The sequence below is a fragment of the Neoarius graeffei genome, chromosome 6, assembly GCF_027579695.1.
Source record: "Neoarius graeffei isolate fNeoGra1 chromosome 6, fNeoGra1.pri, whole genome shotgun sequence".
Lineage (NCBI taxonomy): Eukaryota > Metazoa > Chordata > Actinopteri > Siluriformes > Ariidae > Neoarius > Neoarius graeffei.
The window spans coordinates 56,261,347-56,279,926 of record NC_083574.1 but is presented as its reverse complement, the minus strand read 5'-3'; the positions used below and the strand labels follow the sequence as shown (position 1 = coordinate 56,279,926).

General features: G+C 44.0%; 1 protein-coding gene across 1 annotated transcript in view; it reads left to right on the top strand.

Annotated features, from left to right (window-relative positions):
- The first annotated feature begins 2,983 nt into the window (after positions 1-2,983).
- Positions 2,984-18,580, top strand: part of paqr5a (progestin and adipoQ receptor family member Va) — a 34,516-nt gene continuing 18,919 nt past the window's right edge. Inside the window, exon 1 of the mRNA XM_060922961.1 lies at positions 2,984-3,049. The gene's annotated coding sequence lies outside the window, so the exon portion shown is untranslated. The remainder of the gene's footprint in view (positions 3,050-18,580) is intronic.

Genomic DNA, 18,580 nt, shown 5'->3' with positions numbered 1-18,580 from the left:
CATTACTGTTCAACAAACAAACAAACAAACAAACAAACAAACAAACAAACACTAGTTCTCTATAACTAATGAAAATGGAGTTAAAGGGGTACTTATATCACAAACTCTATTTTACCTCAACTACCTCTCACCTTTTGCTTAGTGTTCTCTCTCTCTCTCCCCGTGTGTGTGTTGCCCATTATTGTTCAACAAATAAACAAACCACTGGTTCTCCATAACTAATGAAAATGGAGTTAAAGGGGTACTTATATCACAAACTCTATTTTACCTCAACTACCTCTCACCTTTTGCTTAGTGTTCTCTCTCTCTGCCCGTGTGTGTGTTGCCCATTATTGTTCAACAAATAAACAAACCACTAGTTCTCCATAACTAATGAAATGGAGTTAAAGGGGTACTTATATCACAAACTCTATTTTACCTCAACTACCTCTCACCTTTTGCTTAGTGTTCTCTCTCTCTCCCTGTGTGTGTGTTGCCCATTATTGTTCAACAAATAAACAAACCACTGGTTCTCCATAACTAATGAAAATGGAGTTAAAGGGGTACTTATATCCAGGGCCGTTGACAGCTTTGGCTGGGCCCGGGACAAAATAATCTGAGTGCCCCCCCCCCCCCCCCCCCCCACACACACACACACACACACTCACGTTTATTACGGATAAACCAAAAGGATTACAACGTTCCCTGGATATAGAACTGGACCGAGAAGATTTCAAAATCTTAACGTGTAAGCAACAACAATAAAACAGAGGTTGTTTTATTCATTTAGGGCTTATTAGGCTACTTTCATTAATTGCGCTTTTCATACAGGCCTATCATTTTTCACTTGAGCAAGGGAATTGTTTGAAGAGTATCCAGTCTAAGCGAAAGTTTAATGTTTTGCAACAGACTAACCTCAAAACACCCCATTTATAGCCCATTCGTTACATTAAACTCTATCTAGCTGGCAATTTCACATGCCGTCGTATCTACACGGGATGATTTCCAACAAAATAAGGTTTAATTAACAAGAGGCAGCGTTCCACGGGCTTTCAGCTAACCGGAGTCCAGCTCAGTGCAGGTCAGCAAGCGTGCCTAAAACATTTGGATATGATTGAGGGCCAATGTGCTATTCTTTGCTTCATTGAGATATATGCAACACAGTGTTATTAAACCGATATGTTTATGAAATAATTCAATGCCCTGTGCATTTCAGTGTTCACTCAGTGTACCCTGCTATCCCCTACTTTATAATTATGAATGGCGCGTCGCGCGTGCTGAGGTTACATTACGGGGCTGGAAAAAAGTTATCTGTGTTTTACCTGGCTCAGCTGCCCCACTGCCTTCACCACCTGCTGCATCATCTGAATCTTTTCCAAAATATCTATGCAGTGAGCCCCTGAGGCTCTTGGCTTCTTCATCTCTTTTTCTCTTTTCTTTTCTTTGCTCCTGACTTGTGCATGTTGGCAAACGGGCTCGCATGCTTATTGTCGAAGCGTTATGATGGAATAGTGCCGTGTTATTTGGCGCCTTAATCAAAGACCAAACCATTTCTGCATTGGGGTGGTAGGTGGGTTCTTGAATCTATTTTCGAAGACAATAAAGGCAAAAGAACCAGAAATCATTCATTGAATGCAAATATAGCACATTTTCTCCCCCAAATCAACACATTTTGAAATGAAACAGAATGATTAATGGCATCTTCATGAGGGACCAGTTCTGGGCCCTGGACAAAATACCCGGTTGTCCCCCCCTGTCGATGGCCCTACTTATCTCATCTCATTATCTCTAGCCGCTTTATCCTTCTACAGGGTCGCAGGCAAGCTGGAGCCTATCCCAGCTGACTACGGGTGAAAGGCGGGGTACACCCTGGACAAGTCGCCAGGTCATCACAGGGCTGACACATAGACACAGACAACCATTCACACTCACACCTACGCTCAATTTAGAGTCACCAGTTAACCTAACCTGCATATCTTTGGACTGTGGGGGAAACCGGAGCACCCGGAGGAAACCTACACAGACACGGGGAGAACATGCAAACTCCACACAGAAAGGCCCTCGCCGGCCCCGGGGCTCGAACCCAGGACCTTCTTACTGTGAGGCGACAGCGCTAACCACTACACCACCGTGCCGCCCGGCCCTGCTTATATCACAAACTATTTTATCTTGACTATCTCCCACCTTGGTGGCACGGTGGTGTAGTGGTTAGCGCTGTCGCCTCACAGCAAGAAGGTCCTGGGTTCGAGCCCCGGGGCCGGTGAGGGCCTTTCTGTGTGAAGTTTGCATGTTCTCCCCGTGTCCGCGTGGGTTTCCTCCGGGTGCTCCGGTTTCCCCCACAGTCCAAAGACATGCAGGTTAGGTTAACTGGTGACTCTAAATTGACCGTAGGTGTGAATGTGAGTGTGAATGGTTGTCTGTGTCTATGTGTCAGCCCTGTGATGACCTGGCGACTTGTCCAGGGTGTACCCCGCCTTTCGCCCGTAGTCAGCTGGGATAGGCTCCAGCTTGCCTGCGACCCTGTAGAACAGGATAAAGCGGCTAGAGATAATGAGATGAGATGAGATCTCCCACCTTTTGCTCAGCCCTCTATCTGTGTGTGTGTGTGTGTGTGTGTGTGTGTGTATTTAGGTGTTTTGGCCTCTCCACTCTTCTCACCTCCTCCGTCTATTTTCATTAAGACAGACATTTCGGTCTTTAACAGCATATCTGCCCATAATCAACTGTGTCACAAACTCCCTGCAGAATGGCCTCCTTATGGACCGTAAGATACAAACCGCGATCATGTTTAAAGTTGAGTTTGATCCGCTTTACAGATCAAAGCGGACAGTTTTAAAGGACAGCGCCGCCTCGCACGCGAGCTTAGAGACGACGCTCGCGCAGAGAAGCGCCTCAGCCAATCAGATCGCGTCTGGGAGCCACAGCTGACAACGAAAACAAAGAAAGGCATGTTTTCCCTTTAAAGCTGCTGCGGCTGGGCGGGAGAGGGCACAGAGAGAGAGAGAGAGAGGGGGTTTGGTGTTTCAGCAGTTCACGGGCGCACAGCAGCACTTTTTCACAGCTTCACGGTGTAAGTTGAAACCCCCTGATGTTTGTTATAAAGAGTTGCAGTCGGCCTGTGACGGCTTTGTAATGGTTCTGTTGAGAAACGCTGCGGTTTTGTGAGAGTGCGTGTGCTGAGAGACGGCGGTGCGGGGAATGCGCGGTTCTGCTCAGCTCGCCACACCGCACAGTTTGTTACCCACTTTCCCCTGTGGCTTTTGTATTATTTTCTAAAATTAATTCAGTTTTTTAGTTTATCTAAACTCGCTGTATATATTTTCTTAATCATAACTGGTGTATTTAGTGTTTTATTCTACAGAGGAATAATTACACTCCATGGCCAAAGGCAGTGTGGACACCTGACTACTGAACAGCTCTTTCCAGAAGGCTTGTTTTACAATCAGGGTACAAGGTTTGTGTCACAGGGGTCCAAAATTCAAACTGGTTCTTGTACCAGTTTTTAAGTGAAGGAACAGATTTCAGGTAATTTTTTGACCTACACTACCGTTCAAAAGTTTGGGGTCACTTTGAAATGTCCTTATTTTTGAAAGAAAAGCACTGTTCTTTTCAGTGAAGATCTCATCTCATCTCATCTCATCTCATTATCTCTAGCCGCTTTATCCTTCTACAGGGTCGCAGGCAAGCTGGAGCCTATCCCAGCTGACTACGGGTGAAAGGCGGGGTACACCCTGGACAAGTTGCCAGGTCATCACAGGGCTGACACATAGACACAGACAATCATTCACACTCACATTCACACCTACGGTCAATTTAGAGTCACCAGTTAACCTAACCTGCATGTCTTTGGACTGTGGGGGAAACCGGAGCACCCGGAGGAAACCCACGCGGACACGGGGAGAACATGCAAACTCCGCACAGAAAGGCCCTCGCCGGACCCGGGGCTCGAACCCAGGACCTTCTTGCTGTGAGGCGACAGCGCTAACCACTACACCACCGTGCCGCCCTCAATGAAGATCACTTTAAACTAATCAGAAATGCACTCCAGGCAGCACGGTGGTGTAGTGGTTAGCGCTGTTGCCTCACAGCAAGAAGGTCCGGGTTCGAGCCTCGTGGCCGGCGAGGGCCTTTCTGTGTGGAGTTTGCATGTTCTCCCCGTGTCCGTGTGGGTTTCCTCTGGGTGCTCCGGTTTCCCCCACAGTCCAAAGACATGCAGGTTAGGTTAACTGGTGACTCTAAGGCCAAGTTTACATTAGACCGTATCTGTCTCGTTTTCTTCGCGGATGCACTGTCCGTTTACATTAAAACGCCGGGAAACGGGAATCCGCCAGCGTCCACGTATTCAATCCAGATCGTGTCTGGTCCGGTGCTGTGTAAACATTGAGAATACGCAGATACGCTGTGCTGAGCTCTAGCTGGCGTCTCATTGGACAACGTCACTGTGACATCCATCTTCCTGATTCACTGGCGTTAGTCATGTGACACGACTGCTGAAAAACGGCGCGGACTAACGCCTTGTATCACCTTTCATTAAAGAGTATAAAAGTATGAAAATACTGCAAATACTGATGCAAATACTGCCCATTGTGTAGTTATGATTGTCTTTAGGCTTGGCATCCTTCCACTTGCAAGTGGTAAGTGACGCGCATGCCCGACATGCACTGAGATCACACACACAGCGGCTCAGTCCCAAATCACTGCTCGTGCACTTCACTCACGTGCTCTGTGAGCTGCGCAGGGCCGGAGTGCGCACCCTCCAGAGGGCACTCGCTGTTCAGGGCGGAGTGATTTGGAGCGCAGGATGCCTGCGGAGCCGAGCGTATCCGTGTATTGGCGTTGCTATGTGCACGCGAATCGTGTATTGGCGTTGCTGTGTGCACACTAATCGTTTTAAAAACATTAATCTGATGATCCGCTGATACGGTCTAATGTAAACCCCACCCAAATTGACCATAGGTGTGAATGTGAGTGTGAATGGTTGTGTGTCTGTGTCAGCCCTGTGATGACCTGGCGACTTGTCCAGGGTGTACCCCGCCTTTCACCCGTAGTCAGCTGGGATAGGCTCCAGCTTGCCTGCGACCCTGTAGAACAGGATAAAGCGGCTAGAGATAATGAGATGAGATGAGAAATGCACTCTATACATTGCTAATGTGGTAAATGACTATTCTAGCTGCAAATGTCTGGTTTTTGGTGCAATATCTCCATAGGTGTATAGAGGCCAATTTCCAGCAACTCTCACTCCAGTGTTCTAATGGTACAATGTGTTTGCTCATTGCCTCAGAAGGCTAATGGATGATTAGAAAACCCTTGTACAATCATGTTAGCACAGCTGAAAACAGTTGAGCTCTTTAGAGAAGCTATAAAACTGACCTTCCTTTGAGCAGATTGAGTTTCTGGAGCATCACATTATTTTGTGGGGTCGATTAAATGCTCAAAATGGCCAGAAAAATGTCTTGACTATATTTTCTATTCATTTTACAACTTATGGTGGTAAATAAAAGTGTGACTTTTCATGGAAAACACAAAATTGTCTGTCTGGGTGACCCCAAACTTTTGAACGGTAGTGTATGTGTATGGTAGTTTTGTGTAATCTGCTATAAGATAAAGAGAAGTAGCAAAAATGTTATCAAAAAATAGCTGATAGAAATAAAATTCCAACAGTTAAGAAATTGTTAGTAGTCCATAACATTCACCTAATGTTATAGCATGTTCATGAACTATTTAGGTTTTTTTTTTCTAAGTAAATTTAAGTGTAGCTTTAAGCAGGGCTGGGAGAAACAAATGAAGTGATTCTCGGAGAGGACTTTTTTTTTTTTTTGACAATTCAGAATCCACTACTTCCATAGTGCTTTTAAATATAAGGCTGTAAGCTTTGTGTTGGCTGTCTCTGATATTTATGTCCCAATATCTTGACCACATTTTAGGATGAAAATAATCATTTTAGATATGTTATTTTATATTGAAAAGTTAGCTGTCTCAGAGAGGACTATTTTTTGACACAATTGCATACTAATTTGATCAAAATAGTCTGAAAACTTACTGGCATTCAACATTAAAACTTAACTATGTTTCCAATGATATGGAACCAAATATGTGTTTGATGGTATAAAGAATGATTGAAGTGCATCCCTTTTGGAGCTACCTGTGGTCAAAAAAGCACTTTTTCTAAATGACACGAGTAATTTTGCTAAATATGACATATATTGCCATACCTTCACCAAAAATAACGTCATCACCAATTTTTTTTTTTTTGCATGGTAAATAGAGCTATCACAGGGCTACAATAAACAACCAAGTTTATTTAGTCAAGCCTTTTGATATTGAAGATAATAAGTGTTAAATGTGATTTTTAGCTTGCGTACCCTGATTGTAAAACAACCCAGAACCATATGCACTGGGGTTGTTTTCCTTTGCTGCTTTAACAGCCTTCACTCTTCAGGGAAGGTTTTCTACTAGATTTTGGACTGTGACTGTATGGGAAAGTGTCCATTCGAGCAAACGAGTCAGTTTTTGACATTAAAAATTTTCATTTTGTTTATATACAGTGTCTTGTAAAAGTATTCATCCCCCTTGGTGTTTGTCCTGTTTTGTCGCATTACAAGCTGGAATTAAAATGGATGTTTGGAGGGTTGGCACCATTTGATTTACACAACGTGCTTACCACTTTGCACATTGTTTGATTGTGACCCAAACAGAAATCTGGAGTGTGCATAGGTCTTTGGGGCGGCATGGTGGTGTAGTGGTTAGCATGGTCGCCTCACAGCAAGAAGGTTCCAGGTTCGAACCCAGTGGCTGGTGAGGGCCTTTCTGTGTGGAGTCTGTGTGGGTTTCCTCTGGGTGCTCCGGTTTCTCCCACAATCCAAAAACATGCAGTTAGGTTGACGTAGGGCAGCCTTGAGCAAGGTACCTGACCCCTGACTGCTCCCCAAGCGCTCTAGTGTGGCTGCCCAATGCTCTGAGTGTGTGCGCGCGTGTGTTCACCGCTTCAGATGGGTTAAATGCAGAGGATGAATTTCACTGTGCTTGAAGTGTGCTTGTAACTAAAGGTTTCTTCTTCTTTTGGCTGCTCCCGATTAGGTGTCGCCACAGCGGATCTTTCATCTCTGTTGCTCCCTGTCTTCTGCATCCTTCTCTACCACACCTGCCCCTTTCATGTCCTCTCTCGCCACATCCATGTATCTCCTCTTTGGCCTTCCTTGTTTTCGTGTCCCTGGCAGCTCCATCCTCAACATTCTCCTTCCAACATGCTCTGCATCTCTTCTCAGGATGTGCCCATACCATCTCAGTCTCATCTCTCTTAGCTTAATTCCCAAGCTCTCCACATGTGCCGTCCCTCTGATGTGCTCATTCCTTATCCTGTCCAACCTCTCATCGCAAACCTTAACATCCTCAACTCCACCACCTCCAACTTTGCCTCCTGTCTGTTCGTTAAGGGTACGGTCTCCAATCCATACATCACAGCTGGTCTCACTACTGTCTTCTACATCTTACCTTTCACTTTTGCTGGGACTTTCCTATCCCAAGTGACTCCCGAAATCCTTCTCCAACTGCTCCATCCTGCCTGCCCTCTCTTTCTCACCTCACTATCGCAGCCCCCATTTTCCTGCACAGTTGACCCCAGGTACTTGAATTCCCTGGAGTGTGCATAGGTATTCACCCCTAAATAAGAGCTGGTCCAACCAATTAAGTCAAGTTTATTTGTATAGCGTTTTTTAACAATCGACATTGTCACAAAGCAGCTTTACAGAATTTGAATGAATTAAAACGTATGAGCTAATCTATCCCCAATGAGCAAGGCTGTGGTAACGGTGGCAAGGGAAAAACTCCCTCAGACGACATGAGGAAGAAACCTTGAGAGGAACCAGACTCAAAAGGGAACCCATCCTCATTTGGGTGACAACATTACTATAACATTAACAGTTTTAACATGAATTAACTTCATAAGTCACAGTTCTACCTGTGTGCAATCTAAGTGTCCCATGATATTTGTATAAATCAACCTGTTCTGGAAGGAGCCGGACTCTGCAACACTACTAAGCAAGCAACATGAAACCCAAGGAGTGCTCCAAAGAGGTTACAGACAGTTGTGGAGAAGTATAGATCAGGGTTGGGTTATAAAACATATCCCAAACTTTGGATATCCCAAACTTTGGATATCACAGGGAGTGCCATTATAGCAAAATGGAAATAATAAGTCACCACTACAAACCTGACAAGAGAAGGCCACCCACTAAAACTCACAGACCGGTCAAGGAGGGCATTAATCAGAGATGCAACAAAGACACCAAAGATAACACTGAAGGAGTGGCAAAGATCCACAGCGGAGATGGGAGTATCTGTCCATAGGACCACTTTAAACCATACACTCCACAGAGTGGGGCTTTATGGAAGAGTGGCCAAGAAAAAAAGCCATCACTTAAAGAAAAAAAAAATAATCATAAGAGCACATTTGGTGTTTGCCCAACAGCATGTCACAGACTCCTCAAACACATGGAAGATTCTCTGGTTAGATGAGACTAAAATTGGAACTTTTTAGCCATCATGGGAAATGCCATGTGTGGCGCAAACCCAACACCCTGAGAATATAATTCCTACAGTGAAGCATGGTGGTGGCAGCATCATGCTGTGGGGATATTTTTCATCTGCAGGGACAGAAAAGCTGGTCAGGATTGAAGGAAAGATGGATGGCACTAAATACAGGGTAATTGTGGAGGAAAACCTGTTTGACTCGGCTAGAGGTTTGAGACTGGGATGAAGGTTCACATTCCAGTAGGACAATAACCTTAAATATACTGCTAAAGCTACAGTAGAGTGGTTTAAAGGGAAACATTTAAATGTATTGGAATGGCCTAATCAAAGCTCAGACCTCAATCCAATTGAGAATCTGTGGCGTAATTTGAAGATTGCTGTACACCAATGCAACCCATCTAACTTGAAGGAGTTGGAGCAGTTTTGCCTCGAGGAATGGGCAAAAATCCCAGTGGCTAGATGTGCTAAGCTAATAGAGACATACCCCAAGAGACTTGCAGCTGTAATTGTCGTAAAAGGTGGCTCTACAAAGTATTGACTTTGGGGGTGAATACCTATGCACACTCCAGATTTCTGTTTGTTCATCTTAATTATTGCTTGACACAATTAAAAAAAAAAAAAAAATGCACCTTTTAAAGTGCTAACCCCCCCAAAAATCCATTTTAATTCCAGCTTGTAATGTGACAAAACAGAACAAACACCAAAGGGGATGAATACTTTTGCAAGACACTGCATAGCTTATATTTCATACACATGCATTATATGGCCCAAAGTGTGCGCATCCCTGACCATCACACCCATATGTGCCCATTCAGAGTCAAAGCAAGTTATTTTATGTGTCATATGCATCGTATGCCGGAGACAGTAGTCCACTGTTATGCTTGTGGTGAGGTGCTGCAAAATCACAAAGGCACAGATGCAACAACAAACCTTTTAAGAGAAGTGACAAGGCAAAAAATTCAATAAATACAAACCGAATACAATATTGTAATGCGGTTGGGTGTAACACAACGTAGACAAACTGGCAATGAGGGTTGGTTATGATATTGAATTAAAAAGGCTAGGGAAAAACAGTAAACTTAGTACTATGAAATGCTATTTAAGCACAAGAATTCATTGTGGGCATGAAATGCTTACACCCATGTCGGAGCACACCATTGGTGATAATTTTAATGCATTTCTGAATAGCAGGCACATTTATTTAAAAAAAACAAACAAACAAAAAATCCCGCACACTGTTTACTTCTAGTTCTTCCATTGGCTTTTTTTTTTTTTTAAATCGGTGAGTGAGGAAGAAATCCACCTTGTTCAAGTTTATTATGCCTACTACTGAATATCACGTGCATCTTCTCAGTCACTGCTGATGACATGTTATGGATGTGACCGCCAAAACAGGTTTAAATAAATTGGCCCCAATGAATACAAAATCTTGTGGGTGTTTCACCAAGTCTAATCATCGGACATGGCTGTCAGGAGCTCCGCCCCAGACTCTACCTCGTTCTGTGGTCATTCATTTTACTTATGACTGTCTGGTACTGTTCTACTTGTTTCCATAAAGGTTAAAAAAAAAACCTTTAAGTCATTTGCAAATAAGATAATGTGGATGTTAAAACTGTAGACTTATTTTTGTTTCTTTTCTTTCCATTTAATAGGCTCGGACCTATTAGCCAGTTTATACTGGCCTGCCCTGTTGTATGGTCACGTTTGAACCATCACTTACACTATTCCTGGTATCCAGATCTCTCTCTATGATTATTTATTTGACAGACTGATCCTTGTCCATTTGCTCTGTGCTGTATTAACTCACCAACTCGCACTATCCATGGCTTTCTTGTGAGAGACAATGGGGGTCGCCACGACACCCGCCTCTCCCAGATGCTGGTTTTTGAGTTCCGGTTTTTCCAAGTAGCTGAAGCCAAGGGAGCCGGACGTAGCTGAGCAGAGCTAGCTACGACAACCATGTTTTAGTTCGAGAACAGCGTCTTTCTCTGGTTCAACATGTGCTGTGGTCGGGTGCACAAACAATTTATCTTTTGTAAATTAGGCATGTCTGTTGCCTTTTATTTATTTTGTATTTAAATAGACTAAAACAAAACAACTCGCGAAAGCTTAAAGACTTTCTCATCTCATCTCATTTGTCTCTCGCCGCTTTATGCTTCTACAGGGTCGCAGTCAAGCTGGAGCCTATCCCAGCTGACTACGGGCGAAAGGCGGGGTACACCCTGGACAAGTCGCCAGGTCATCACAGGAGCTTAAAGATTTTATGAATGGAATCTGTTTTGAGCACAAGCGGACTCTCAAGATGTTTTGTCCAGCACCATGCGCTACTCATCTGTACATGCGATTCCTGTCTTTCCATTAACCATTGCATTTTGGACCTGCATCAACATTAAACAACAATTAGATAGAATTAGATGTTGTACATTATTCAAACAGGCGGCACGGTGGTGTAGTGGTTAGCACTGTCACCTCACAGCAAGAAGGTCTGGGTTCGAGCCCCGTGGCCGGCGAGGGCCTTTCTGTGCGAAGTTTGCATGTTCTCCCCGTGTCCGCGTGGGTTTCCTCCAGGTGCTCCGGTTTCCCCCACAGTCCAAAGACATGCAGGTTAGGTTAACTGGTGACTCTAAATTGAGCGTAGGTGTGAATGTGAGTGTGAATGGTTGTCTGTGTCTATGTGTCAGCCCTGTGATGACCTGGCGACTTGTCCAGGGTGTACCCCGCCTTTCGCCCGTAGTCAGCTGGGATAGGCTCCAGCTTGCCTGCGACCCTGTAGAACAGGATAAAGCGGCTAGAGATAATGAGAATGAGACATTATTCAAACATTACACTACATTAGTCATTTAGCTGACATTTTTGTTCAAAGTGACGAGCAATAAATGCAGGTTGCCAAGAGAATCCAAGAGTGACCAGTGCTGAAGTACAGTCTGAACAAATGGCCTATAGTGGATATAAAGTGTTAAAATGATTTTTTTTTTTTTTACATCAGAAAAACCTGAGACCACAATACATAACTTCAAAACTTTCCCCACCTTTAATGTGACCTATAACCTGTACAATTCAGTTGAAAAACAAATCTGTTAAGGGGGAAAAACATGAAAAATAAAAGGCGTACAATAAGCTGGTTGCATAAGTGTGCACACCCTTAAACTAATACTTTGTTGAAGCACCTTTTGATTTAATTACAGCATTCAGTCTTTTTGAGTCGGAGTCGATCAGCCTGCCACATCTAGACTTGGCAATATTTGCCCACTCTTCCTTGCAAAAGCGCTCAAAATCTGTCAGATTGCGAGGGCGTCTCTTGTGCACAGCCCTCTTCAGGTCACCCCACAGATTTTCAATTGGGTTTTGGTCTGGGCTCTGGCCGGGTCATTCCAAAACTTTAATTTTCTTCTGGAAAAGCCTTTTTTTTGGGGGGGGGGGTTGATTTTGATGTATGCTTGGGGTCATTGTTTGTTGTGCTGAAAGATGAAATTCATCTTCAGCTTTCTAGCGGACACCTGAAGGTTTTGGGCCAAAATTGACTGGTATTTAGAACTGTTCATAATTCCCTCCATCTTGACTAAAGCCCCTGTTCCAGCTGAAGAAAAAACAACCCCAAAACATGATGCTGCCACCACCATGCTTCACCGTGGGTATGGTGTTCTTTGGGTGATGTCCAGTGTTGTTTTTGCGCCAAACATACCTTTTGGAATTGTGGCCAAAAGGTTCAACCTTGGTTTCATTAGACCATAATACATTTTCCCACATGCTTTTGGGAGTGGTTTTTTTTTCCCCCCCCTCCCCAAAATTTAGCCAGGCCTGGATGGTTTTTCTTTGATCCTACCTCATAGTCCAGACATATGGAGAATATGGGAGATGTAATACACAACCAGTACGTGCCAGAAATTCCTGCAGCTCCTTCAGTGTTGCTGTAGGCCTCTCGGCGGCCTCTCGGCAGCCTCCCTGACCAGTTTTCGTCTTGTCTTTTCATCAATTTTGGAGGGACGTCCAGTTCTCAGTAACGTCACTGTTGTCCCATATTTTCTCCACTTCTTGATGAATGTCTTCACTGTGCTCCATGGTATATCTAATGCTGTGGAAATGTTTTTGTACCCTTCTCCTAACTGATAGCTTTCAGCAATGAGATCCCTTTGATGCTTTGTAAGCTCTCTGTGAACCCTGGCTTTTGCTGGAGGATGCAACGGAGTAAATGTCTGAACTTTATTTGGGGTTAATCGGAGTCATTTGAATTGATGGCTGGTGTGAACCCAAAAAGACTGAATGCCGTAATTAAATCAAAAGGTGCTTCAACAAAGTATTAGTTTAAGGTTGCGCACACTTGTACACACTTATGGAATGATCAGGATAGTTAAGAAGTTGAAGAAGCTTGGACAAATACAGAGACAAGGAATTATGTATGGTATATTTTGTTTCCAAAGTTTGACAGCAGTTGCATCTGCATTAAAATGGCTAGCCTATGCTTCTCTGACCTAGCTTTTGCTTCTTCAGCCAATACAAGAGACATCACGGTACAGTAGGCTGCTAGAGTTCTATTAGATTAGAGCTAGGTGCTTATGTTAATATGGTTATGGTATTTAGCAGATGCTTTTGTCCAAAGCGACTTACGATATATAAATGCTATGTTTATTAGTAAACCAATACAATTACTCTACTCTGACATAGCTGATCTTCCAGATGATAGCTGCTGCATGACCTGCAGGATTTCCCTAAGCCTGCAATGCAGGAACAGCCGACTGTTTGTATCACGCCGTTGGCTCTTCTCATTACCCAAGCCGTGTGTTTTGGGTTTGCTCATACTCTGGCTAGGCTCAGCCTTTAAGCAAACAAACTCTCTTACACACAATTTTGCCAATTTTATTACTGTGTAGATAATTGTACGCCTCTGTGCTTTTGTAGTTGCTTAGCTCCTCGCCATCAACGCCCTCACTAAGAATAAAATGATTGTCAATGTCAACGTAGCTGACGTCGGGCCACAACTTCATGTCGTCTATCCATTCCACGAGTGTAGACGGATGGGGCACTACTTGATCGTATTATCCCCAGAACACATCAGAAAATCGGACCTGTGTAACCATCTTTTGGTCATCTTTGATCTTGCGTACCTAGCAGTTAGCATTAGCTACAAACGTCAACATAACGGAGCAGAATAAAGATGCCGGCTTCTGCTCTATGAGAGAATGAATCCTGGGAAAGGTCAGAGTTCAGGAAAGTTGTGGATAAAACTAATTTGCGTAATGTACTTGGCTGACATATCTGCAGATATTGTGATTTCGTCTTCATCTAGGTCATATGTGACTCATCCACATTTTATACATACGTGTGTGTGTGCGTGCGCACACCAATCAGCCATTACATTATGACCACTGATGGGTGAAGTGAATTACATTGATGTTACAGTGGCACCTGTCAAGGAGTGGGATATTAGGCAGCAAGAGAAGTCAGTTACTGAATTTGATGTGTCAGAAGCAGGAAAAATGGGCAAGTTTAAGGATCTGAGCGACTTTGACGAGGGCCAAATTGTGATGGTTAAATGACTGGGTCTGAGCATCTCCAAAATGGCACGTCTTATGGGGGTGTTCCCGGTATGCAGTGGTTGGTACCTACTAAAAACGGTCCAAGGAAGGACAACCAGTGGACCGGCAACAAGGCCATGGGTGTTGAAGGCTCACTGGTTTGCATGGGGCACGAAGGCTAGGTCATATGGTCCAATACCACAGAAGAGCTACTGTAGTACAAACTGCTGAGAAAGTTCATGCTGGCTGTCGGCGTCATCCAGATCCGACTTCTTTAAGGCCCTATGAGCCTCTCTTACAACAAGAGGAGTTAAGTTGAATGTTTGAGCCATAGAATTTGCTGGCCGTAAGCTGAAAACCTTCTGCTCATCTAACTGCCTTGGATGTGTATATAAAGACCCTAAAGAAACAATGTTCATTAAAGCAGTTTAAGAATGGGTGGGTGATCTTATCAGCTAGAGTACAGGAGTCTTTTATGATACAGGCTGGCAGGTCATTTGTGGTAATACTCCCAAATGAGGATTTTATTACTTTCCAAAACTTCTTGGGATCGTTTAAGTTGCTGGTGGTTTTAGAAAAGTAGTCCTCAGCTTTAGCTTTTTTTGATGAGAGAAGTAAAACGATTCCAGATCCATCTAAAAATCAGCCAGTCTACTTCAGATTTGGAACTCCTTTCCTTAGCCCAGGCAACATCCCTTTCTTTCAGCAGACTGGACAACTCGGAGGAAAAACAAGGGTTTCTCCAGCCTAAATTTGTGGAAAGGTGCATATTTTGTTTTATTATATTACTCAAAGCATCATGAAATATTTCCAGGCTAACTCTACATCATTAAAAAGTGAAATCCTGGTCCAGTTAAAGAGCCATAAATCATGATGAAAAGTTTGTTCACAGAAAGGTTTAAAATCTCATTTAAGGACCGTTTGTGGCCTTAATTTTGGGAGCTTAGCTTGTCCGACAGTGGCTATCATACAGTGGTCGCTCATATCATTTGCAAAAATACCAATGTCCATATGAAGAGCATTTGTTAAAAATGGGTCAAGAGAAGCTTTCTGTGGGCATTAAGATTTGGACGAGTTGGACTATTAATTAGTTGCGTCAGATTAAAAGAATTGCAGACAGATTTCAGACCGTCAGAGATGGAAGATAACCAATCCCAGTTAAAATCACCAGTAAAAAGGATCTCATTAAAATTTAGAGTTGGTAGTTGGTTATTCAAAGATGATAAAGCATCACTACTTGCTTGGGGAGTCCTATAACAACCGACAATCGTGATTAAAATGGCCTTTAAGAAGTTTCAACTTCAGAGCAAGGAATTCATCTTGTTTGCTTATGGCCCTTTTCCACTACCCTTTTTCAGCTCACTTCAGCCCGACACGGCTCGCGTTTCGACTACCTCAGAACAGCACGACTCGGCTCGCTTCAGCCCTGCTCAGCCCCCAAAACTCACACGGTTTTGGAGTGGGGCTGAAGCGAGCCAAACCGAGCTGAGTGGGGCTAGGGGCGTGAGGAGACGCTCCCCTGTGCACTGATTGGTGAGGAGGAGTGTCCTCACATGCCCACACACGCCCCGCGAGCACGCTGGGATCTGTAAACACCGTAAACCCGGAAGAAGAAGAATTACGAATTACGAGAATTTCTGAAGCCTTATGCGCCTCGCCTCATCTATACGCTCTTGCCAGTATCTGTTGGCGTTGTCGGTGACGACAAGCCACAGCACCAAGACCAGCAACACTAACGACTCCATGTTTATTGTTTACTATCCGGGTCGTGAGACTACCGCTTAAAAGGTCACTGATGTCACTGTTTGCGCCGCCTAACGACATCACGTGACGTCCACCCACTTTCGCTAACTCCACCCAATGTGTCCACCCACTTCCAGCCAGCACGGTTCAGCGCGGTTGTAGTCGAAATGCAACTCCAACAGCCCCGCTCAGCTTGACTCAGCCCAACTCAGCACGGCACGGCTCAGCCCAACTCGGCCGCGTTGGTAGTGGAAAAGCGGCATTAGAGATACAGATGGTGAAAGGGTAGCATGAAATTTTTTATTTGAGATATCAAGGTCCCAACCTTTTCTGGAACGGTTACAATGGAAAACATTGTAACCCTCAATTGAGAGGGGTGTCTTTGTGATGGAATTCTTGAGCCAAATTTCAGACAAGACCAGAACATCCACCTCAGTTAAATTTGCCCAATTTATTTATTTCTCATCTCATCTCATCTCATTATCTCTAGCCGCTTTATCCTGTTCTACAGGGTCGCAGGCAAGCTGGAGCCTATCCCAGCTGACTACGGGCGAAAGGCGGGGTACACCCTGGACAAGTCGCCAGGTCATCACAGGGCTGACACATAGACACAGACAACCATTCACACTCACATTCACACCTACGGTCAATTTAGAGTCACCAGTTAACCTAACCTGCATGTCTTTGGACTGTGGGGGAAACCGGAGCACCCGGAGGAAACCCACGCGGACACGGGGAGAACATGCAAACTCCGCACAGAAAGGCCCTCGCCGGCCATGGGGCTCGAACCCAGACCTTCTTGCTGTGAGGCGACAGCGCTAACCACTACACCACCGCGCCGCCCCCCTATTTATTTATTTATTTATTTATTAACCAGATCAAGTTTAGGAAGCAGGCTTCTGACATTTAGGTGAATAATTCCAAGACTAGATCTGGCTGTAAAATCAGAGTATTTAGACTTTTTAGACTCTTAAACTCTGGGTTGGGGTTAGGTTGAACATTTTCCTGAGAGTAAAGGCAATAAAACCATAAAGCATTTTCTAATCACTAACTTTTTTTTTTTTTAAATCTGCGCTGATTTACGTATAACCCCTGGCCTACTTTGGATAAAAAGAGCAAATTGACAGCAACCAGTCATAAAGGCTGAATAAGTGAATATAATAGGGTAAAGTAAGATCTTCAGTACTTTGTGTGATCCAATTTGAACAGTTCCATGAAAGGTTTAAAAAAAAAAAATCCCAGCTAGTGCCTTTTTGAGGGAGTAAAAGATGAAGTGGCACATAGTCTTTGCACTTCTCCAGCACCTCCTCTGGATACATCCTTATTTATTTTATCCACATTCACTGGATTTGAGCAATCACATGCTCTGATTGGTTACTCTACTGCTAGAAAAAAACAAAATGGTGGCACGCATCACTTTATCAAGTATTTAAAAGAAACAGAAATCGCTAAAGGGCGGCACGGTGGTGTAGTGGTTAGCGCTGTCGCCTCACAGCAAGAAGGTCCTGGGTTCGAGCCCCGGGGCCGGCGAGGGCCTTTCTGTGTGGAGTTTGCATGTTCTCCCCGTGTCCGCGTGGGTTTCCTCTGGGTGCTTCGGTTTCCCCCACAATCCAAAGACATGCAGGTTAGGTTAACTGGTGACTCTAAATTGACCGTAGGTGTGAATGCGAGTGTGAATGGTTGTCTGTGTCTATGTGTCAGCCCTGTGATGACCTGGCGACTTGTCCAGGGTGTACCCCGCCTTTCGCCCGTAGTCAGCTGGGATAGGCTCCAGCTTGCCTGCGACCCTGTAGAAGGATAAAGCGGCTACAGATAATGATGAGAAATCGCTAAAAGAATAGTCATGTCTTCCTCCTCCCCCCAAAAAAAATATTCTCCTGTTCCACACTCCAGCCCAGTCGGTGGTGGTAATGCACCTTTTAAGTTGGTTTGTCAACCACCAAAAAAAAAACCTAAAGAAGAAAAAAATGGCTGCGTGTGTTGGTGAACTAACAGAGGATGAAATAAAAACTACTTGAAAACAAAACCCTAAAAAAAGGCAACAAAATATGGAATGAAAGGTATTTGATGGTAAGAATGTATGTATCTTTTTATTTATTTATTTTTCTCCAAGAATTATCGCATTTTCCCAAATTGCTATGGTCATTTTGCCGGTTTGTTTACATTCTAAGTGGAAATGATTTTGTCAGATGTTTTGTACAAAGTTTTTATTCATCAAATTTCCAAAAAATTTAAAATGCTCTGTTTCTCAAAATCCAGTGAATGTGGATAGAATTAAGTTTATTTCACTCAATCTCATCGTACATGGCTTGTAGCCAACTTGGCGCCAGGCACCTCATCTGCTGTCAGTTCATGTACGACTCGATTTTGTTGAATGACTGTTGATCGTTCTATCCACGTTCACTGGATATGAGCAATCGCGTGCTCTGATTTGGCTACTCTACTACTAGGCTATCAACTCCTATGGACCCTTCCCACGTGACGTCACGACAAACGCGGCCGCCATTTTGGACATGTACTACCAGTAGTCTACCACAGCCAACAACGAGGAACGACGGCGAAGCATCGAAAGGAATATAGCCATCAAAGAAAGTTTTTACTTTCAGCAAGACTTCCATCATGCCATTATATTGTTGTGCACCTGGATGTAGTAACCATCAACACACAAGGCAAGATTTATCATTTTATCGGATCCCGACAGATGCTGACCAATGGAGAAGATGGATGGTCTCTAAAATATTGGCAAAATGATGTTTATTGACATAGCAATCGTGTGTAACGGGAAGCATTTGCATATCCGAAGTGTTGTGCTTACA